The following is a 25,510-nucleotide window of genomic DNA, read 5'->3' on the forward strand; positions in this document are numbered from 1 at the left end:
TACAGGTGTGTGACGTGGTGATTGACACTTGACCTCCTTAATGATACCGTATGCAAGCCGTTAGCGATGCAGGTAGACCGGTAAATAAAAAAAATGGCTGAGACGAGAGTCTACGAGGAGCCAGCCTGCATCCGTGTGTGCTTAATGTGGATGCTGCCAGTATCAATGCCCGTGCTCGTGTTGTGAAACTGATCCACAATTGTTGGCTCAGCCAGCCTCTCCCTCTCTCTATTGAGTTGCTATTTTTAGCAAATCCTACTCGTGTCGCCACGGGCTGTGATCAGATCTTTCTCTCCCTCCCATCCTCACCCATCCTTTCCCTCTCTATCTGCAGATTTCAAAAACATCACTGAGTCTTGTCTCCGGCTCCGCAGTCTTCCTGTAACCTGGGATCATACACTGCAGTACCTAAAACTACTTTACCTCTTCTTCTGCACACTCCTTCTATTTCTCTAGTCTCCTCGGTGAAGATGGATGAGGTGGATGCATTAGGAAGTTCACTAACGAGCTACTGAATAACCAGAAAGGTGAGTTGTGATGTATTACATAGCAAAGCTCGGGGACTAGAACTGTCAGGCTGCACTCCTATTAATCCTAGTGTCTGGATAGCAGCATGCTATTGCATGGATTATTAACTAGGGAGGGGTTCGGCAAAGTTCTGATAGAAATGGCATCATTGTCTATATCCCGTCCAATGAATCGTGTTGAATTTGAACTGTTTTGGGTTTTTGGTTTACAAACATTTTCTTATGTTGTAAAACTGTAATATCATTTCTACTGATTTGGCATTATAGAAAAAGTTACAACTAGCAGGCTGATGTATCTGTAGCCATGTTGGTATGGATAGCATAGGGTAGAAAGTCCTGACCAATAGGAGAAGAATTCCTAAGTTATGAACTCTTAAGAGTTAAATGACGTTCTTTGAAAGGTCTCGTATTAAACTTCTGCGGTCAGATACAGTTATATAGCCGTCATCGCATTCTGCTCTATATACTTAATTTAATAGCGACATAGTGAGAATTGAAATGAATGACTAGCAGGGGTGCAAGAGATTAATAACTACTTGTTGTTCAATAGCATCATACCCCGGTTCGTTGGTTCAGTGAAAAACAAATCAGTGTTCAGGCCAAAGGAAGGTAGCAGTAAGTGATATCTGATCATATGTAATTAAATCTTCCACTAGGGAGTCACAGAGGGACCAGTAGGTAGGAAACAGGTGGAGCACTTTCCTCCAAACATGTAATTTCAGCTATTATCTTACAAAAAAATTAATAGGAACTGAGAAGGCTGCTTGTTCCTCTGGCTTCCAACTTGCTATATTTAATTGTATGTATAGATATAGATGAAGCTTGTAGACAAAAAAATATCTATCTATCTATCTCATATCTATCTATCTATCTATCTATCTATCTATCTATCTATCTATCTATCTATCTCATATCTATCTATCTAACTACCTCATATCTATCTATCTATCTATCTATCTATCTATCTATCTATCTATCTATATCATCTATCTATCTATCTACTTCATATCTATCTCCTATCTATCTATCTATCTATCTATCTCATATCTATCTATCTTTCTATCTATCTATCTATCTATCTCATATCTATCTGTCTATATCATCTATCTCATATCTATCTATCTATATCATCTATCTCATATCTATCTATTTATCTATCTATCTATCTCATATCTATCTATCTATATCATCTATCTATCTATCTACTTCATATCTATCTATCTACCTCATATCTATCTATCTATCTATCTATCTATCTATCTATCTATCTATCTATCTATCTATCTATCTATCTATCTATATCATCTATCTATCTACTTCATATCTATCTATCTATCTACTTCATATCTATCTATCTATCTATCTCCTATCTATCTATCTATCTATCTATCTATCTATCTATCTATCTATCTCATATCTATCTATCTTTCTATCTATCTATCCATCTATTTAATATCTATCTATCATCTATCTCATATCTATCTATCTATCTATCTCATATCTATCTATCCCATATCTATCTATCTATCTATCTATCTATCTATCTATCTATCTATCTATCTGTCTATCTATCATCTATCTCATATCTATCTATCTATCTATCCCATATCTATCTATCTATCTATCCCATATCTATCTATCTATCTCATATCTATCTATCTATCTATCTATCTATCTATCTATCTATCTATCTATCTATCTCATATCTATCTATCTATCTATCTATCTATCTATCTATCTATCTATCTATCTATCTCATATATATCTATCTCATATCTATCTATCTATCTATCTATCTATCTATCTATCTATCTATCTATCTATCTATCTATCTATCTATCTATCTATCTATCTATCTATCTATCTATCTATCTATCTATCTATCTATGGGAAGAGACAGAGGAAAAACCTCTGAAGAGCCACCTAGCATTTGGTGTGAACATTGTGAACATTAAAAGTTCTGCTTGTCCAGAAAATCCTATAATCTGGCATGAATTATTCACAATTTTGTCAAAAAGGTCTCATATATACTAAAGATCTTTTTTTAATATTTATTTGACCATCTTTATCGTACAGTTTGTTGGGTGCGTTTTATGATGCCAATATCCTACTTATATGTGTGTATATCTCGTATATTGATAAGTAACCACTATATAACTGTATGCAACAAAGCGTATATGTGCTGCACGTCTTGGGTTTACATAAGTACAACATTCATTCTATAGAGCGGGAGTTTCACAAAAGGATCCAAGAATGCCTGTTTTAAAATCATAGAATAAACCCCAGTGATGTCATACATTGTGAACTCCTGCTTGACTGAACAGTTCCAAATCCATGGAGGCCCCCAGACAGTCCTGTATGTTAAAGTATTAGTTTAGGCACATAATATATTGGCTATTGTAATGGCATAGTACCGCATATAAAATGAAATAAAAAAGAAAAGACATAAAGGAACCAGAAATTGGGTCAAATAAAGCACAAAACTTAACATAAAAAAGTTCTAAACAAACACCCCTTTTTCATGAATGAAGTTTATGCGCCATTTGTCACTATGACACCTGTTACAGATGTAGCAAACTGTAAATTGACTTTATAAGTGTTACATAAGATGATGCAGTAAATTTTAACCTAATACTTTCAATGGCACGGGATGTGTTAAATATCAATTTAAAGTTTGCTGGCTTATGGCATATAAGTTAAATCTGTGCATGAAAAATAAATACATGAAGTGTAATGTGAACCATAGCAAAATGTGAAATACAATTTAGAAATAAAGCAAATTATCATTTTTTTACAGTTTTTTTCTGTAATAAAAAATAGTCTAAAAATAGAAACATATCCCAAAATGACATTTTAAAGATTTACAACTTTTCACCTCCCCACCCCCCAAATTAATGAACCTTATAATACGCCTACATAGGCAGACAAATAAGAAGGCCACAGGAAAAAATGTAGCCATGTACCAATAGTATTCATTGAGCAGAAAAAAAAGGAACATTGAAAGTGTTTTACAGATTTTTAGCATTTTCCACACAATTTCTACCATTTTCCCCAGAATATAAATAACACACAAAAGTACGGTATATGTTCCTCAAAACTTTTCCCGTGAAAGTTGAGAAATGGAGCTTGAAAAGTCCTTAGCACTTAAATGATGCTTCTGAGATCTGGAACTATTCTTTGGGCTTCACTATAATAATCTGGGTGGTCCCTGTTGTTTAGTGATATGTTTTCTGTGGGGTCTGACCGCTGGTTTCTGTCACCCCCATAGAGTTTGAATGGAGTTGCAGCACACCTAATTGATAACCACTCTATTCGCATGGCTTGATGTTTGGTGGAGATCCCAGCAGTCCGAGCCTCACCAGTCGAATAGTTTGCAATGAATGTTTTGTCCTGTAATACGCCACTAAGCATTAGTCACATTTTTGAAAATATATTGGAATTTTTTTTTTAATCTAGTAAAATGAAATAAATGTAATTAATTTCTTAAAATAGCTCACTGCTCAGATATTGGATTATGTTCAACGGTATTTCACCTAATCTCATTCCCACTATGCAGCATATGGAATCTAATGTTTGGTTTTTCAAATCACATGTCCAGTCTTTGCCAATGTTTTGGTATTTTTCCACCTTTGTCGATGCGGGGAAAGGCAAAAACAAAGAATTGCTATTGAAGAACTTGTTCCAGAACAGGATGAAAAACTAGTATACTTTCTAACTCTCCCAGCTCCCTCTATGACACAATAGTGTTATTATACACTGCAGCTAGGTAGCGTAGCTATTATGTTTAGATGTCTTGGGCTAACAAAGAAACAAAAGCTAGACTTCCATTAGAAGCTGGAAGTTTGGCAGGTACAGCAAGAAATGAACAACAACACCCATTAAACCGTCCCTCAATGACCTGAGGTGCTAAAGAGGATCCGTCACCATTCCTGACAGGTAGTAAAAACTCATACTATGCATGAGATAACTATACCGGAGCAGCTTTTCTCATAATTCTGTGTTGTGCTGTTCCTCTGTTATTCCTCCTAGAAATGTATGAATAAGTTGACACCTGAATGGTACTATTCCTCTTGTCCAAGGGGTGTGTCCTTAGATAGTGTTACAACTGATTGGACAGCGTATGTTGGGACAAACCCCCAACTGGTAACACCCAGCTGTCAATTTATTCCTAAATTTCTAGTAGGTGTGGCAAAGGAACAGCACAATGCAGAGTTCGAAGAAAGTATGATCCAGTATAGTTATGTTAGGAGGACTATAATTATGCACTAAAACAGATATGTCAGGAGAATTCACAGGTTCCCTTTAAAACTGGTTCTATGCTGTATGCAAAGTCATGCTTAAAGTGAACCTGTCACCGGGTTCATGCTGCCTGAGCGATGGACAGCATGAGCCCTGGACAGGTCTTGAGTTTGGCATTTCTGAATAACCATACATTGAAGATTCATTACAAATGGAGCTGCCAGGCATGGGGGCATCACCACTCCTGCCTCTCCACGCTCTTGGCAATCTGGGTGGGGAGAGGCCGGTGCAGCGCCGCCCTCAGAGCTCTGTTTGTAATGAATCTTCAGAGTACATTTATTCTGAAACACCACAGCATTTAATAATGAGGCATACATGAGCATACTTGGCCCAGGTTCATGCTGACCATAGTTTGGGCAGCATGAACCTGGTGACAGGTACCTTTGCCCCATTGCCTTTTTACGTACTGGCTTTGTGGGCTTTAATCCTCAGGAACGTAAAAACACGCTCACCCCGAGAATTAAAGCTGCAGGGCCTGTGGACGTGACATGCTGCCATGGAGGGCTTCGGTGAGCGACACTTGGTCATGTGATCGCCGTTATCTGCTGTATCACAGCGATCGCATAAAAGTGTAAAAAAAAGTTAAATAAAGTTAAAGATCCAGCTCCCCTCATAAATCCAATCCACGAGGGTAGCTAAAAGCACTCACCTCCATCCTCCGAGATGTCCCACAATGTTCTCATCCTTCTAGGACCTTATGTCGCCTTCTGCGCATGCGCGCCAGACGTAAATGTCGGGCGTGTGCACAGAAGGGCTCGCGGCCCAGGAGATTTAAAAATCTCTGTGCTTCTGTATAGCATGTGTAGCCGACAGCAAAGAGATATCACCGGGGACTGCTGTATGCGTTTTCCGGTCACATGATAGCCGCTATCCAATAAAAAAGAGTGTGAAGAAAAAGTTTAAAAAGTTTGTTTTATCTCTCGTCATATCCGTGAGGGGAGATGAAATTACGTACCTAAGGCCCCTAGATTTATCTATGGACCTTCTGTGCACACGCCCACCACCAAAATGGTAGACGCATGCACAAGAGTTGCAGGTTGCCAGGGTCATTTAATATCTCCTTGCTCCTGGCTAGCAAACGTAGCCGAGAGTCTGAAGATTTAACGGGGGGACCACGGTATGCGATCACTGGTTACGTGTTCACTGCTATCCAACGGATAACGGCAATCGCGTAAAAGTTTAAAAAAAGTTAAAATTTCTCCTCCCGTCACAGATCCAGTCCGTGAAATTACTTACCTAAGGCCCCTGGCGATGTTCCCTGATGGGATCTTTATCCACCGACCTTTCTCCAACTTCGGCGCATGCGCCCGTCTACAGAATGGCGGACGTAAGCACAGAAGCTGGGGAGGGTCCCGGGAAATTTAAAATCTCCTTGCTCCTGGCTACTAAAGGTAGCCAAGAGTCTGGAGCAGTGACCAAGGGCCACGGTGAGGGGCCTTGGGTCACGTGATCGCCATTATGCAATGTAAAAGTTTAAAAAAAATTGACGTTTAATGTTTTTTTTAGGTTTGGGCCCCTTTGTGTATACGGACATAATATTAGGGCCGCAACGGGTATGATTCTGAACTCAGGACAAACAAGGGTATCCATTTTGGGGTGAAAGTTTTCATTCATATGTGTGCTGTACAAAAAAAAAAACTGACTTTAAAATGACATAATTGCCAAAACAATGAAAATCGTAATTTATTTCCTTCTGCTTTGCTTCGATTCATTCAAAAACTGTGGGATCAAAATATGGATTATACCCGTTAAGGCCTTAGTCAGACGGGCGTTTTTTCGCGCGATTTGCGCATCGCATGCACATGCGCAAATCGCGTGACCGGGGGCGAAAAATCGCGGGAAAAATCTGCACCTAGCCGCGTTAATCGTCGCAGCAAAACGCCCGTCTCACCGGAGAAAAATCGCCGTGCGCATCAAAATGCGCATGAAACTCAGACTGACTGGCGAAAAAAATGATTTTGGTGCGCACATAAAACGCCGAACGCAGATAGGCGCGATCTGCGAATCGTCGTGTCCTATAATTTATCGCATATCTGCATAAAAAGCGGACATGTGACCGATACCATAGCGAACCATTGGTTCTATATATGCGCGAATCGCATGCGCAAATCGCGCGAAAAAACGCCCGTCTGACTAAGACCTAAGGAATTCATTAAGGGGTCTAGTTTTCAAACTAGGGGTTTTCTATCATATTGGCCACTCAAGGGCATTACAAGAGAGCTATGGGACCTGAAATGCCTTCAAGCAAAATGTCTGTTCTGAAAGCCACCGGCTGCTCCCTTCATTTTTTGGGCCCACTGTGCATATGGACATAATATTAGGGCCACAGTGGGTATGTTTCTAAACACAGAACAAACAGGGTTATCCATTTTTATGTGCACTATAAAAAAATCTATCTTTTGAATAACATATCTGCAAAAATATGCAATTTTATTTTTTCTCCTCTAAATTGCATTAACTCCTGAAAAGAAACTGGGGTCAAAATATTCATGACACCCCTCAGTGAATATATTAAGTGGTGTCGTTTTTCAAATGGGGTCATTTGTGGGGGTATCTATCATTTAGCCTTTGCAATCTTGGCTTGGTGCAGGAAAACGAAGTGTTCTTTGGAATGTTAATAATAATCAATGTTAAATTTGTACGTCTCCTAAATGGTTAAAAAAAAAAACCTAACGTTTTTCCAGTGTGCCTCCAGAATAATGTTAACAGCTGGAAATATATATCTTATGAAAAATGTGTACAGTATGTTTGCACATATTTGACATATTGCAGTTGAAAATGTGAAAAAAATAAAATGTTTTCTAAATTTTCCCAATTTTGGCACTTTTAATAAATATACATACACAAATTATAACAGTCTTTTTTTATCACCTAAATGAAGTACAATATGTGGCGAAAAAACAGTGTCAGAATTACTTGGATATGCAAAACCTTTACGGAGTTATTCTATGTTAAAGTGACACATGTCAGACTTCCAAAATTTGGCTTCATCACCGAGGCGCAAACAGGCTTTGTCACTAAGAAGTTAAAGGAAACCTGTCAGCAGGTTTATGCTGTCCGAATCATGGGCAACATGAATTCGGGGCAGATATGACCATTCAGGCCTTGTATGTTTTTTTCTGAAACGCTACTGCATTCCATAAAAAAAGCATACTTTTTTGACTTGATGCCCAGCTCTTGGATCTCTCAAGTCAGAAAAGCAGGCCTTGCCAGGCTCTCCCTGCCCACAGTACCAACAGGGACATCTCTTCTCACTGCTTGTGTATAGAAGAGAGAGCTGTTAGTCTTGAAGACCTGGGTGGGGAGAGTGCGGTGCTCCCCGTCTCTTTGGCTTGGAGCTCTGTTCCAGCTCAGCTCTGAGTCAAATGTCAATGTCTCTGGGATCATGCAGCCCATATTTCGGGTAGCCGATATCTAGTGACAGGTTCACTTTAATTGACTGCTAATTAGCATAGTGAAGATTACCTCGGTGGCCTGCATGGAGCATTTTTTTTTACAGAAGGAGTCGTGGACCATGTTAGATAATTCCTGTAGGCTAGTTAGCGGAGAGTGATATGGTGCTTTGCATATAGCACATACTTTTTTTTTTTTTTACAACGCCACTATTGTCAACAGGCTGTGTCTGGTATTGCAGTTCAGCCACATTCACTTCAGTCTCTTAATAACATACACATCTAGCCATCAGGAATCAAGCAGACGATTTGATTCCATATCAAATTTTCATTACAGAGATAGTTTTTAGTTATCAGCTACCAGATGCAAATGACCAGGCATATAAGGTAAATAAGGTTGCCACAGAAACGTCGGATGAAACTCAGATTTTTTTGGAATTTAATTAAGTTGCTCAGTTGATTTATGCAGAGTTGTAATTGACATTTAAAATGAAAACTTTCTACCTATTCCAACAAAATTATGAATAATAATTCCAGATTTGAATGCAAAGTAAACTTTTCACATTTTCCCCCGACAACCACCCCTGACCAATAACTGTGCAGAGAGCTTTAAAGGAAAACTCCACTTTCCACAGGTAGAATCCACATGTTATGTACCTTTATAAATTCTTTGATTTGCTTCTCTTTTATTGCTCCTATATGCTATGAGGCTGCCCATTGTCATATTCAAATTGATGATGGCTTCCTTTTACGGTTAGCAGTAGATTGTGGGATCTCAGGTGACAGCCCTCAAGCCCAAGGGTGAGTCGGATTCCACATGCGGGAGCCCGCAGCGGAATCCGAACCCGGCGGCAGCCACGTCCGCACTTGCTTTTCTTCTTCTCCTCCTGCTTTTCCCACAGAATCCGCGGCCCATCCACAATGTCAATTGCGGATGGATCACGGGTCCCATGGCTTCCATAGACTTCAACGGAAGCTGTCCGTGTGGGAACCGCAATAAAATGGAGCATGCTGCAATTTTTTTTATCTGCAGGGGGGAACTGCAATTGGTTTCCACTCGTCTGTATGAAGAATCTTTTTATCATAGCATGCTATGGCCGTTTATTGCTACGGAGGCGGACGCCCCCTCCGGATTCCGCAGCAAAAATCTGCCTGTGGGCATTAGCCTTAGACTCGCGTTTTCTCACAGTGAGGTGGAGCTAAGTAGCTGGCTGTTCCAATAGCAGCCTAAATAATTCCAAAAGCAGCTAGAGAAAACAAGATTGCATTACATAAAAATGGTTTAAAATCATAAAGCAGAGTATTAAGTTAGACAACATTTTATATTTATTGTTTTTTAGAGTCTAGCCACTTGTCTCCTCAACACTATACTGAAGTTCTTTCAGCAGGCAGGGATGTAAAATCCCCGCCTCCTGAAACGGCTGTGTATGGTTGGCTGAATGCTCAGCCAATCACATGCAGCGCTCAGCCATTGAATGACAGCTGAATGCTGCCTCTGATTAGTCACAGCACTCAGCCAATCACAGGTAGCACTCAGCCATTCATTAAATTCAATGACCAATCACAGGGAGCACTCAGCTGTCATTCAATGAATAGCTGAGCACTACCTGTGATTGGCTGAATATTCAGCTAATCAGACACAGCCTTTTCAGGAGGTGGGGATTTTTAAATCCCCGCCTGCTGAAAGTGCTTCAGTACAATGCCGCCATAGAAGAGAGAACACGTGCCAGAACCTCGACAGCAGCGGAGAGGTGAGTATATATCAATTTTTTTACAGCAGCTAGGGATGATTTTCAGGGAAGGGCCTATATTTCAAGCTTAGTGCCAGCCCCATTGAAAGCAATGGGCACGGAGCCATGGTCCTGAGCATTTTGCTAATGCGGGGAACCCTTTTTTTGCACACATAGGTGCACAAAAAAACGCTCGTCTGACTGAGCCCTAAGTGCTTGTTTTTTTTTCTTTTGTGGGAGAAGTTATATATTTAATGATGCTTTTTACTGTATCATATTAATACTAAAGGGCCACGCCAGTTATTTTTTAATTAATTCATTATGCAGCTATTACCTAGCTTAGTTATTTTTTTTTATCTGAAAATTCTGGCCTCTTTTTCCTAAGATGGTCATGTGATCTCAGTTGTGACCCTTTCAGATCTACTTGGAGTTATATGTTCATTTTCAAGTCAGTTTCTCAGTTTGTTTAAAACTATTATATATACCTGCCACTGAAACTGTGTTGAGGGGGATAAAGAATCTTATAGTTACTGATGATGATCACAACTGTCACACAGTTATAATAGAGGAGATCACGGCTTACCCTCCTAATTTTATACTTATGGACTCTAATTTATTTAGGTGAATATAGAAGGCAATGATATAATTAAACAAAAAATTCTATAGCTTACTGTCCTGACTCATCATGGGATTGATTGAAAGGGAAAGTAAAAAAATATCACTCTCAGGCCTTAGTCAGACGGGCGTTTTTTCGCGCGATTTGCGGATTGCATGACGGATGCGCATCCGCAAATCGCGTGACCGGTGCGCAAGTCGCTAGCAAATTGCCCGAAAATCTGCTCCTAGCCGCGTTTCATTAGAAACGGGCCGGAGCTGTCCAGCTCATTGCATTCAATGGAGACGGCAATAGAGCCGCCTCCATTTAAAGCAATGCGCTGCGGGCGAGCCCGGGATGAATTGTCGGTAAGGGCTTAAATATATAAGCCCTTCCCTGCAATTCATCCTAAAATGTGTTAAAATAAAAAAAAAATGTATACTCACCTTCTCCCGGCAGCCGGAGCTCCGCGCGACCGTCCTGCAGTGGGTGTGAAGGGGGTGTGAGTCAGACCTGCCCCCTGATTGGCTCAGCGCTGAGCCAATCAGAGGCATGCCTCACTCACACCCATTCATGAATTCATGAATGGATGTGAGTCAGACCTGCCCCTGATTGGCTCAGCGCTGAGAGGCAGCAGTCACTCACCCATTCATGAATTCATGAATGGGTGTGTGAGTGAAACCGGCCTCTGATTGGTCAGGGCTGTGACCAATCAGAGGCAGATCATTCAGCAGGCGGGGATTTTAAAGCCCCGCCGGCTGAATAGTGCCGAGAAGCAGTTCAGGAGAACTGACAGCGGCCGCGGCTGGACTCCGGCTGCAGCGGAAAGGTGAGTATACAATTTTTTTTTATTTTAACACATTTTAGGATGAATTGCAGGGAAGGGCTTATATATTTAACCCCTTCCCGACAATTCACCCCGCGCACGCCAGCAACCCATTGCTTTCAATGGAGCGGCTGTATTGCCGCTCCATTGAATTCAATGGGCAAACATCGTTCTTCTCTGCCACAGCTGTTACAGCTGTGGCAGAGAAGAATGATTTGTCTTCTATATGTTCTCAATGGGGTCGGCGCTGCTGCCGCCGGCCCCATTGAGCGCATATACAGAAGAGAACAGGAATCGCAGATCGCAGATAGGTGCGATCTGCGATTTTTTGTTCTATAATTTATCGGACGAGCGCATAAAAAGCGCTCATGTGTCCGATACCATTGCAAAGCAATGGTTTTATAAAATCGCCGGACGCATGCGCATGCGCAAATCGCAGCTAAAAACGCCCGTCTGACTAAGGCCTCAAGATGGTGCCTGACAGGCAGGGAAGTGGTTAGAATACACAGAGGAGGCCTCCAGCATGTGACAAGCAATCAGTTGAGAGGTGCAGGCATGGAAAATGTGTTTTTGCCACAATGGCCCTTTAAAAATCTTGACAAAGTTTTAAAACTATATATTTTTAAGTGGCATTAGTTGGAAAAAAGGGAATTTAGTTTTTTTAAAATCCCTTTACAGAGTTCACTGAGCAGAAAAAATGACCGTTAACTTTATTCAACTGACCGGCACGATTAGAGTCATACCAAATTTTTAGAGTTTTGTTTACTAATTTTAAATGGAAAAAAAATGGATCCCCTTGATTTTTTATTTTTCCAATGATGGAGTTTTTTATTGTTTAGATTTTTTTACTTAAAATGTACAGCTTGCTTAAATGAAAAAATCCCCTCGCTCCGGAACACAGAGGAATCAGGAATGGGGCGCACATTGCGTTCCATCAGAAAATAAAGTGAGGTACCAAGTCACCTGAACAGGAAGCACCTCCCATATGATGACGCTGTAATTGTCTCCGCAATGGCGTCTTCCATGAGGGTATGAAATGTAAGTGGATTTTAACATAGTGGATTGCCAAAATGCGTTGCACATGAAATCAAGCTTTACGGACAAACAAGCTTACGACTGATTCCTCTGTGTTCCGGAGCGCGGGGATTTTTTCATTTAAGCAAGCTGTACTTTACCAGCTCTAGAGAGGGCTGTATTCCCAGAGACAACTCTCAAGGATCTGGATTTGGAACCAGAGTTACATGATAGGATATCGTGGACCCTAGGTGCCGGTGGATTCTCCTTATGAAAGAAATCCACCGAGCACCAGGTGAGTGCACATTTATTCATTTGCTTTAATTTTGGTTTGTTTTGAATGAGGCGCTGATAAGTATATCTTTTTACCTAAAATGTAGAAAGGTTTTTTTATTTTAGTAGTTTTTAAAATTTATTTTTAAAACTTTTATTAAACTTTTTTTCATTTTTTAGTCCTCTGGTGAGATTTGAACACATGTCTCTTGATCACTTGTACAGTACACTGCAATACTTACATTTTTTAGTGTATATTACCTCTTCATGTTAAACCCTGGTGAAGGTCCAGCTGTGGGACCACCTCAATAGTTAGAGTGGTCATGACTGAGCCATCATTTTTTCTACCAGATCAGAGCTTAACAAATTTGTGTGGTTTCAAAAACTAAGTTTAATACCCTATTAGGAATTCTGAGTTAATAGAGGGGTTCACTTTTCAGAAGTGTTGTCTCTCTGTGTTGAGTTCCTAACACATCAGAGCATAACATGGACAACCAATTGATTTAAAGGGGTTTTCTGGCACTAAGATATTGACACACTATCCTCAGGATAGGTCATCAATATCATATTGGTGGGGGACCATTATGGAGCAAGGTTAATGGAAATGTTATAGGACAGTAAATCTGTGAGGCTTGACAAGTGCCTTATATAGTTGAAGAATAATATTCTCGTCCCTCGCCCCAAGACTTTATTTGCCTTTGCAGCAGCTGACTGGCATTGCTTACTCCAGTTTAGTCTACAATCCACTAGTACCCCCAGGTCTTTTTCCATATCACTTTTCCCTAGTGGTACCCTATTTAGTGTATATTGGTGGCATCCGTTTCTCCTGCCCATGTGCATAACTTTACATTTATCAACATTGAACTTCATTTGCCATTTTTCTGCCCAAGCCCCCACCTTATCTAGGTCCGTTTGTAGCCGTACCTTGTCCTCCGTTGTATTAATTGTCTTGTATAATTCTTGTATAATTTTGTATCATCTGTAAATATAGATATTTTGCTGTGCAGCCCCTCTATCAGGTCGTTGATAAATATATTGAACAGAATGGGGCCCAATACTGAACCCTGTGGCACCCCACTAGCGACGGTGGCCCAATCTGAGTATGAACCGTTTATTACCACCCTCTGCTTTCTATCCCTGAGCCAGTTCTTTACCCAATTACACACGTTTTCACCCAATCCGAGCTGTCTCATTTTATATATCAGCCTATTATGTGGCACGGTGTCAAATGCTTTAGAGAAATCCAGATATACGAGATCAATAGACTCTCCCAGGTCCAGCCTAGAGCTTACTTCATCGTAGAAGCTGATTAAGTTGGTTTGTCTCAAAGTTCTGTTTTCCTGAGTGAGTTGGGTCTGAACTCTGAGAAGGACACCGTGACCTATTGTTTAATCATTTAATTGCACTTTATGACCAACAACCATTCCCACTGTATGATCAGTTTTAACCCCTTACTACTGAAGCGAAGCCTATTTGCACTTTAGTGATCAACTAATTTTTCATTTTTTTTTTCATTGTTGCCTTTCTAGAGCCAGAACTTATTAATGTTTCCATCGACTTTTTGCGGGACAAGTTGTGTTTTTTAATGGCATCATTTTCAGGTACATATAATGCGTTGTATAACTTTTATACATTATTTGGGGGAGATTGTGAGAAAAAAGAAATTCCTCTGTTGCTTTTTGGATTACATTTTTGCAAGGTTCAGCGTGCATTATAAATAATGTGATTAGGTCAGCACAATTCCGGTGATACCAAGTTTACACAGTTTTTATTTATGTGTTGCTATTTTTGTACACCAAAAACATTTTTTTAAAGATTTACTTTTATATCAGCGCATTCCAAGAGCCATTACATTTTTATATTGATGGAGCTCTATGAGGACTTGTTTTTCGTGGAATGAGCTCTCATCTTCATTTATCCCATTTTTGGGAACATAAAACATTTTGATCACTTTTTATTCCAATTTTTAGAGGCAAGATTAACAAAATTCTGGCATGTTGTTTTTTTTAAATGGTGTTCACTGTGTGGTGTAAATAATATGATAAATTAATTCTATGGGTCAGTACGATTACATTGACACTGAATTTATATAATAAATAAAGTTATAGTGATTTTTTAATATATATTAAGAGGGAAAAGGAGAATTTTTGTTTTTTTGTGTGTATTCTTTACTATTTTGGTAAACTTTTTAAAGTTTTTACTTTTGTCTCAATAGGGGATCTGAAGTTCACAATTTTTGATAATTTATATACTACACTACAATACTGAAGTATTACAGTATATCCTATTGCCTATGAAGCTCAGCCATAAGCTGGGCCTCATAAGTTGTTGTAGATAACAGACCTAAAGTTCATCTTCAAGCCTCAGGGTGCAATAACAACCCCTTCGGGATGCCATGATCAGGTCTGATAGGTGACAGTGAGAGCCCCTTCCTGTCAGCCTTTTTACATGCTGGGGTGTCATTGACCATGGCATGTGAAGAATTAATCAGTGGGGATTGGCAGTTTCCCTGGTCCCCACTGTTATAACAGCTACCAGGCTGTCCTCAGGTCGCCGTTTGCCTATTGCTATTCACAAAGAGACCTGTGTCAGTATTCTGATGCAACTCCATAAAAAATGCACAGTGCACATGCATATGAATAAGGGCCTTTATGAACAATGTAAAAAGGCATATTGGTGGTCTTTAAGGGGTTAATAACGTCAGCTGGGAAGTAAACCATCAAACAAATTGCTATCCTTTTTGAGGTTATATTGTATCTTTTTGTTGCACACCGTTTAATATAAAGTTTCCACCATTTATAGACCATTTTATTGTATTCATACTTGTGTCATAGTTTCTGCTGTGATCAATGTAAAAACCCTATCTGTAACAGTAAGAGAGCAAATATGCTTTCTGTTTGATAGGAGGGTAAAAACATGATTAAAAATTCTGTCACCTCTTTTCTGTGACAGGAAGATATAGAGACCTTTCACACAGGCCGGAATATGCCATTCCTGAATTCTGCACCAAATTCTGCACTTCTTACTGCAGATTTTGATGAAGAATTGCCAGCAGGATTCTGCTATGTTCAATTCTGCAGATGGCATATTCCACAATACTGTTGCGGAATACTCTGTCCTGTGTGAAAGGTCCCATACAGGAGAATCCCAGATCTTCTTTGTTGCCGCTTGTCTCCCCCCTCCTCTCCTCTGCGCACACTCACTAAAAAAGGCTAGCTGTAAATTCAGTATTCCCGACTCTACTTCAAACTGCTGTAACTTGGGTTCTATAAGGGCTATGAACATGCTTTTGATGTTATTTTAAAGCCAAGAATATTAGCAAAATCATGTTACTAATTCTAATAGAACCAGAGCTACAGCAGTATAAAGTAGAACAAGCTCTGTTCATCCTCAATTGTAATTTCCCTTTTCTGCAGAAAGCACGGAGCTCATCCTAAACTACTGGGGGGTACATACAGTACAATGGTGACATTAGTGAGAGGGCAAGTAACTACTTCCTCTAATAGGGTTTTAATAGAAACCCGTTTATCTGTCCTCCAGGGACATGACTGCATGATAAGGTTGGTAAGACATGGGATTTTAGTAAGCAAATCCATCTGTTTTATGGTAACCAGTGAGACATATTCCAGAACAGTATTTGTTAAAATATCTCAAAATATGTGTTAAATAAATGTATCTTTAACATTAATAGGGTAGTTAAAAGCTTCATCAGTAATACTCTTTCCTAGATGTCAATAAGGATGTATTCCCCAGAGTGTCAGCCAGGCATCTTATTCCCGGGTGGGAAGCAATCTCACAGCAGCCTTTTAGTTTCTCTAGTAAGTTTTCTGTAATAGCACGCTGGGAGCCTTATGAGAGATTTGTATGGACAGCTCTACATCTTCTTGGGTGAAAGAGAACATATTGCACATGTCAGTATGTGTCAGATTAAATCTAATATACATCTAAAATACCATAATATTTTATACATCAAATGTGCATATGTAGTCTAAGATGTTGAATATGTTTTGATGAAATGGATTAGCTCACAACAGTATGATTTCTTCTACATTTCCTATTAAAGGGCCACTCCAGTATTTTTTTTTAAAATTCATTATGTAGCTATCCCCCCAGTATATATAAGTGAGCTAGTATTACCTTGATTAGTTATGCCTTTCTATCTGAAACTCCTGACTTCCTTCTCCTGAGATGGTCATGTGATCTCAGTTCTGACCAGCTCAGATCTACTTGGGGTTATATGTTCAGTTTCTAGTCAGTTTCTCAGTCTGTGTGATGCTGTTACATGGACCCTACCCAATAAACTGCTTAGAGTGGCACACAGACACTTTTATCACAGTTAGGCCACTCTCACACAGACGGGTCGGAGCCCACAGCGGAGTCTGGCCTTGTCCCTGGTCGGCGAGCATGCGTACCTTGTAATTTCTGTATTGCGGATGGCCACGGGGGCTCACCGTCAGTCATGCGCAGTACTGATGATAGGTGATGATGCGTGTACCCGCAACCTATCCACAATGTCAATTGTGGATGGGCTGCGGGTCAGATGGCTTCTATTGACTTCAATGAAAGCCGTCCGTGCGGAATCCGCAGAAAAATAAGACATGCTGCGATTTTTATTTTTGCTCGTGGTAATTGCAATCGCCGTTCACTCATGTGAACGAACATGTGAATGTTCTATTCTTCTAATGTGTGCGGAATACCGTGGATCACCTGCGCAGGTGATGATCGCGGATTTCGCAATTCAAACCCGGTTGTGTGAGACTGACCTAACTGATGATGATACACAGTTATAATAGAGGAGATCACAGTTCATCTTCCTGACTGTACACTTATAGGGCTCGGTCAGTAAAACGTGGTTAACACGCTGTTAAGCAACATGTAAATCACGAAGCTGTCATCCTTAAAAATATTGCATGACTGGGCTGTCTCTAGCTCTGTGAAACAGCCTGGTCACACATCCGTGGCGTGGGCTGCGTTCTTCCATGGCTCCCATAGCAGCCTATGGAAAGCACCCTGCATAGCTGCGCACCACGAAGCTGACAGGCGAGTCAGCACTCACTGTCCTTCTTTTTTAGGAGCACAGATTCTGTGCTTCTAAAAAGGGTATGTGCAAGTGCTTCCTTAGAAACCTATTGGTTCCTGTAGCAGTGTGTAAACCACGCTTGTCTGACCAAGCCCATAGTCTGTAGCTTATTTAGGTGAATACAGAATACAGGCTGTAGTTGGTCATGTGATGCTGTACTGATGTATCATGGGATTAATGCGAGAGTGAAAGCAACATCAAGATAGTGTCTGATAGGTATCAGACAGGAGGCTGCATTGCATGGAAGTAACTGCAATCCACAATAGAGACATTCAGAGTATGACAGACAATCGGGTGAGGGATGCAGGGATAGAAAAATGTGCTTTCAGCGAAGTGGCGCATTAATTTAAATATATTTGTGTTTTTTGTCCTCTGGAGTTTTTTCGTTTAATTTGCAGTACTGTTAAGTAGAGTATTACATCAAGGAACTGTGTTATATAGGTTATCTAAGCATATATTAATTATTCTAAAATGGGATGCTCTTCACAAAGTTGTTATATTCTTGTCTACATTTAGAAGCTGACAATCTATTCTCACCTACTAGTCATGCTCCTGCAGTTTAGGATCTGCCTTGAAGAATAAGACATAAGATTCGATGACCCATTTAACTATGTTTTATTGATAAATCCAAATAACAATGTGCCAGCACTCTGTATATGCGGTATATTGTAAATTATTGATTGGGTCAGTGCCAAAGGGGACTTGGTGTTAGTGACTCTTCACTGTGTGGGTATAATGGAGTAATTATAGATTAAAGCTGTATGGGTCATGTTGCAATGTGACCTTTTTGGTCATTTGAAAATATAATAGCTATACTGCGGGGCTGTATATGGTTGTGTACAGAGATATATGAATGTATATAGGCAGACATTTACAAAGCACTTTTTGTCTATACATTGTGGTTGCGAAAGATTAAAATCAATATGCAATATTTCCTACTTAGGGCTGTGTAAAGCAGTTTGGTCATTATTTATTTCTAGGTGCACCAAATATATTTACACAGTTCTGTATATTTAGTGATGGATGGATGGATGGATGGATGGATGGATAGATAGATAGGAGATAGATAGATATGAGATAGATAGATAGATAGATAGATAGGAGATAGATAGATGATAGATAGATAGGAGATAGATAACTAGATAGATATGAGATAGATAGATAGATAGATAACTAGATAGATATGAGATTGTTATGTGATAGATGCAGTAGATAACTAGAGAGATAGGTAGATAGACATTAGATAGATTGATAAATGATAGATAGGAGACAGATAGATAGATAGATAGATAGATATGAGATAGATAGATAGATAGATAGATAGATAGATAGATAGATAGATATGAGATTGATATGTGATAGATGCAGTAGATAAATAGAGAGATAGGTAGATAGACATTAGATAGATTGATAGATGATAGATATGAGATAGATAGATAGATATGAGATGGAGAGATGATAAATATGAGATAGATACAGTAGATAAATAGAGAGATAGAGAAGTATTAGATAGATAGATAGATAGATAGATAGATAGATAGATAGATATGAGATAGATAGATATGAGATGGATATGAGATAGATACAGTAGATAAATAGATAGATATTTGATTATAGCTTTGAGATAGATAGATAGATATGAGATAGATAGATAGAGAGATAGATAGATAGGAGATAGATGGATAGATAGATAGATAGATAGATAGATAGATAGATAGATAGATATAGAGATAGATAGATAGGAGATAGATGGATAGATGGATAGATAGATAGATAGATATAGAGATAGATAGATAGGAGATAGATGGATAGATGGATAGATAGATAGATATAGATATAGATAGATAGGAGATAGATGGATAGATAGATCTTTCCGCTTCAATGTTGAGTGAACATCAGTGTTGCCTTTTCTATTTTGTCTTACTGTACTATGAAAAAAACTCAGTTCAAAAAATTACATAAAAGCATGCTGACCGCTGAAGATAGACAATATATTGTTTATTCTGCTGAGGAAAACTAAGAAAAGCCAAAGCGGCATGTTACTCAGTGATGCATGTTACACTTCATTCTGGTGATCCCTTTGGGACTCAAGTCTTGGACCCCACTGATTACAATTTCTGAGATATTTATATCACAAAACATTGTTTAAATGATAGGTATAATATGAGGCTAAATACTCGGGTCCTAAAGGGGTTAATAAAGTAGCTCCGTATGCAGTAATTTCACTGCTAATCATTGACTTTCAATAAATGTGGTTCAGAAAGGCGCAAAGCTTGACTGAGTGAACCATTCCCATTCCATGTCTATTGCGCCATGGATTGATGGGAGAGATGATTATCTCTGTACAGTGCTGCAGAATATATTGGTGCCATATAATCAATGGAAAATAAATATATTCAATACTGAGCATCGATTTGGAATGTGGGGAGTTTTCACTTGTACATTATCCACATACCTCTATTAAAGTGAGGGCACATAGTAGGATGCAGACTAGCAGAAGCCCAACATGACAGGGTTGGATGGAAAAGTAGTTCCAAAGGTGATACAGGGGGAGTTAGAGGGTCTTTGGGTGTACTGAGAGGGGTGAAGTGATGTAGACTGAACAGCTACTTTAAGAGAGGCGGGGCTTCAGTTTCTTACTGTGTCAGCAACAACCCACCTGCCCTTAGTTTCTTAGCTCTTAATTTGATGGACAGGAGAGGGTTCTTTTTTGTCCTTTTGCTTTCTTGTCATGACATTTGGTAGTAGGGAGATCTTGCAGGTCACTTGTGTTATTGAATAGGGGGCTGTCGGTGGTGTGGTACCCCTGGCTTTGGTGGATATGGAGCTTAAAAGATTGGTGATGCTTACATTGAAATAACTCCCATGGAACTGGAGAGATGTGATACACAGCATTTTTGACATCTTTGCCACCTTCTGAATCAGCATGTTGCGGGTGGGGGATCGGTTATTGATATTCCTAATATACCTCCTTTGTTTTGATGTACGTTATATGTTTCTATATTAAATATTTTTCATACAAAGTTAATAAAGTAGCTGTTGTGGCCAGTTATTCTAGAGTCACTGACTGTGTTAGTCTATCATTTATGGTGGGTTGATGAGTGGCAGTTGGAGAGTATTTCGTTGCATAGCCAAAGTATACACAGAAATACCCCTAATCAAGAGGTCATCCAGGATTAGAAAAATGTGGCTGCTTTCTTGAAACAGCATCAAATCTGTCCATGGGCTGTGTCTGTTATTGCAATTCAGTTCCAGTAAAATGAATGGAGATAAGCTGCAATACCACACACAACCTGTGTGTGCTGCTAATTTTGGAAGAACAAAGCCATATTTTTCTAAACATGGAAACCTTTATAAGAACCCACTCCATTGGTTTTACCATTACCCCTTGGTAGTCTTAGGACTCCATTATGGAGATTATATAGACCATAAAATATTAAAGGGAATGTCCAGGCATAGTGTTGGGTGAACCAAAAAGGTTGAACCCTGTTTCGGGTCGACCTTTTCTTAAATGGCCGATTTGGTGCAAACCTGAACATTGAGCTGTTTGTCTTGGTCCAACCCACTAAAAATGGCATGTGGCAGAAAGGAGAAGGAGGAAGGATCACATAATCTCAGGGTAGCCCATAATGCCTTGCAAACATTTCTTATTTGTCTTTTATGTCTTTTTTTCTTCTTCTTATTCATCTTATTCTTTTTCTTCATCATTAACTTTGCCCTAAAAACAGCTCAAAAGTACTTAGATACACTCTTGGGTGACCTAAAGAACGTTATACAGGGCTTTTATGACAGTGTTATACACCACTTTTAGATGCATTAGTGAAGTCCCAGTTTGTTCAAACTAATTTGGACTGAACTGAACTTTTTGCCTAAATTTGGCAAACTGGCCAAACAAAAGAGTTGAAAAGTTGACTTATCAATATTCAGGTGTTTACAATAAAAAAAAAGTCTCCGTGTAAAATAAAGTATGTCATACTGACCCTACCGATTCCCCGGCTCCCGATCCTCCACAAATGGCACAGAACATGATGATATTCACACTGTAGTTTTCTGCATCTTTCATATTGTGTTATTATAAATTGAGAGTCCTGACATTATTACTCTCATGTATTACAAGGGCCTTTTATTTCAGTTCACTAGTATATTAAAGTAAAATACGAGTCATGAAAATTTATTTTACAGATCCTTTTTATGCGAGAACAAAAACAAGAGCAACAAAACCCAGTAAATGACATTTATTTGCACCATCATTACTTTTTATGTTGACTCATACGTGGCTATAACATTAATCTTGCTCCCTTTTCAGAAATACGGTACATTTTTAGTATGCTGAAATAAAGAAAACTGAAGTCGTGACCCATTACAGAACAGCTGTATCATCCTATTTGACTCATCAAATAAAACTAGGTTGCTTGGGCTGCATTATGGAAACAAGAACAGCTGGTACAAAGTAACAATGGACTAAGAACATCCCACATATTCTACACAAGTATATTACTAGAGAAATAATAAGGTAAATAAGGAACAGTTCACATAGAAAATAGGGAAATTCTATTTCCGATTATGTTTAGGTTTATATTTGGGGAATCTGTTTAAAGCAATTCTCCACCTTCTTGCAACTTCTATTGACTTACATGTGGCTGCTTGTATTTTCTGAACATGGTTGCAGTATGAATATTGTGTGTATAGCACAATTGTTTCAAAGGTGGTAAGGTAATTTCCTTTATTGGGAGGCTTCCTCAATGATAAGCTGATTACGGGGGTCTGGCTGCTGAGAGAACACGGTAATGTTCACTTTGAAGCATTAGAAAATACTCTTTGAGATTAATAGGTTGACTCAGGATTAACAAAAAAAGATAAAAACTGTATTCATTACCTAGGCCTAGATTGACCCTCAAGGTACCAGTAGATCCTCCAGAGAGCTCAGGCTTAAAATACAATAATGGACTCCAAAGGTCTGGTGGAAGACACCCCAATTTAAGCCTTATTGTGCACCCAATCATTGGCCACTAGCATCTATTTCTTACATTTGCTATACACTGAGTAAGGCCACATTCATAGAATCATAAAATGGTAGAGTTGGAAGGGACCTCCAAGGTCTTTGGGTCCAACCCCCTGCTTAATGCAGGATTCACTAAATCATCCCAGACAGATGTCTGTCCAGCCTTTGTTTGAAGACTTCTATTGAAGAAGAACTCACCCCCTCCTGTAGTAACCTGTTCCACTCATTGATCACCCTCCCTGTCAGAAAGTTTTTTCTAATATCTAATCTGTGTCTCCTCCCTTTCAGTTTCATCCCATTGCTTCTAGTCTTTCCTTGTGCAAATGAGAATAGGGCTGATCCCTCTGCACTTTGACAGCCCTGAGTTTCCACTTTCTGTTCATATCTTTTTAGAGACTCTGTTCCAAGTCTCTGATACAGATATGGCGCAAAATTCCAGACAAAATATAGCAGCTGCACTATTTCATCCGGGAAAATTCCAGATAGCATTACGGCTGCTCAGCAGACCATATTATAGTCAGTGGGGTCAATCAGGTGCTATTCGATTCTGTCATAAGACAGATCCTTTCCCAGATAGCTTTCTGTTTTTCTGTTCCCATGGCGCAACAAGAAAAAATATTCTAACACTAAAGTGAACTCAGCCTTCTGTTCAATTTTGCATAAGGTCAGTTTAATTTATGTATCTGTAATACCAAAGAGTATCCAGGCCTGACCATGGGTCTCCTGACTCAAACTCATAGATTCCTATGAAGCTCTGAGTTCGGGTCAGGATACCTGCAGTTAGGCCGAGATATATGTCTGTATTACGGATGTATAAAGACGCTCATAATACGTTTGAGTGAAACTGGCCTTAAAGGAGTTATCGAGGTTTTAAAAATTGATGGTCTATCCTTAGTATAGGCCATCAATATCTGGTTGTTGGGGTCCGCCACCTGGGATCCCCGCCGATTAGCTGATTGAAGGCGAAGAGTATTGTGTACTTTTTTCTACTGGCCATTCATTGAAATGAATGGGACAAGCCTGCAGTACTCAGAACGGCCACTATAAAAAATACAGCATTCTGAGTACTCCCAAGACCATACGCGGATTTAAACATTGAAGAGGCCATAGTGCTCGCTTGAGCACTGCAGCCCTTTCAAATAGCTGATCAGTGCTGGTCCCAGGCGGCAGACCCCCACCGATCAGATATTGATGGCCTGTCCTGACGATTGGCCATCAATTTTTAAAGCCTGAATAACCCCTTTACGCAGTTACAGATCCCACATTAGCTACGTTTCCTTTCATTACATATTGGATGTAGTCATCTGTTCCTTTATTCTGTAAGCACATTAACGTCAAAGCCAGCATGAATATATTGCAGTTTTGTAACTAATGGAATACAATAACTCTTTCTACAAAAACAATATATAATATTAAAGAGTGATTGAACGGATGCACTGTTTGTGAATGTGCCATTATATATCACATCATAACTGCCGCCATCTGTTCTGAAAAGCTTTCATTTATAGATGGCTGTCAATAGTAGGCCTCCGAGTCTGGGAGGACTGTGATTTATACTGGTTTGGGGAGATTACATTATTACATTTGTAATAAATATTTCATATTCAGACAGCGAGCGAGGCTTCTGAGGAAGTGGTTATTACATGTTTGCAGTAAATAACAATCTGGTGGTACTGTGCGCTAGATAATGGAACTGCCGGTGGAACTTTGTGACTTCAGACTTTTAAACAGGCTTGTAAGGTTAGGGCTAAACTCAGACCTGACGTAGTTAGACATTTTTCTATCATCAAAACTTTAACAAGCACTTTTTGAGAGGTTTTCATACTATCCTACGAAGGAAAAATGTGGTTACTACTTCGTAAAATTGCTCTGAAATCCCAGCATATAGAGGTGATCAAAAATAGTTATTTCCAGTGAATGGACTGGAGCAATTTTGAAGGATTTTCAAGTCACCCGATTCATAAGGATGGCGATATAACTGCATTTTCTTTTTGTAGTGAGAGGTAAAAAGTCTAGGTGTAGCCCCATGCTATCTTCAAGTCGATAACTCTTTACAGGGTCGAAGTATAGGTTCACCATTTTTCAATAAAAGTAAGCCCCTGCCCACCACTGCCATTTTTCGTCTTTTTCATTTTCTCATCCCCGCTTTCGAAGAGCCATGACTAGAGTTGAGCGAATGTACTCTGCCAAGCTTCATGCTCATTACTCGAACGAGCATCATGCTGTGTTCGACCCCGCCCCAGTTTTTGAGAGAGAGAGGGAGGGAGGGAGAGAGGGAGAGAGAGGGAGAGATAGGGAGAGGGAGGGAGAGGCAGAGAGAGAGAGAGAGGGGGGGGAGAGAGAGAGAGAGGAAGAGGGAGGGAGAGAGGAAGAGGGAGGGAGGGAGGGAGGGAGGGGGAGAGAGTGAGGGGGGGAGAGAGAGAGGGGGGGAGAGAGAGAGAGGGGGGAGAGAGAGAGAGAGGGGAGAGGGAGAGAGAGGGGAGGGCGAGAGAGAGAGGGGGGGGGGGGAGAGAGAGAGAGAGAGAGAGGGGAGAGAGAGAGGGGGGAAGAGACTCCGGAACTGGCGTCCCACATACAAAAATGCTCGAGTCTCCCATTGTAGTCAATGGAGTTCGTTACTCAAGTAGAGCTCTCGAATGTTACGAAAAGCTCGACTCTAATAACGCGGACCCGAGCATTTGGGTGCTCGCTCATCAATAGCCATGACTTCTTTTTACTTTTTCATCGATACAGATGTACGCAGACTTGTTTTTTTTCAGGACAAGATGCTTT

General features: G+C 39.8%; 1 protein-coding gene across 1 annotated transcript in view; it reads left to right on the top strand.

Moving 5' to 3' along the window:
* The first annotated feature begins 344 nt into the window (after nt 1–344).
* The window catches only part of HDAC9 (histone deacetylase 9), a 508,513-nt gene continuing 483,347 nt past the window's right edge, over nt 345–25,510 (top strand). The window contains exon 1 of the mRNA XM_066585479.1: nt 345–527. The gene's annotated coding sequence lies outside the window, so the exon portion shown is untranslated. The remainder of the gene's footprint in view (nt 528–25,510) is intronic.

Source organism: Eleutherodactylus coqui, chromosome 12, assembly GCF_035609145.1.
Source record: "Eleutherodactylus coqui strain aEleCoq1 chromosome 12, aEleCoq1.hap1, whole genome shotgun sequence".
Classification (NCBI taxonomy): Eukaryota; Metazoa; Chordata; class Amphibia; order Anura; family Eleutherodactylidae; genus Eleutherodactylus; species Eleutherodactylus coqui.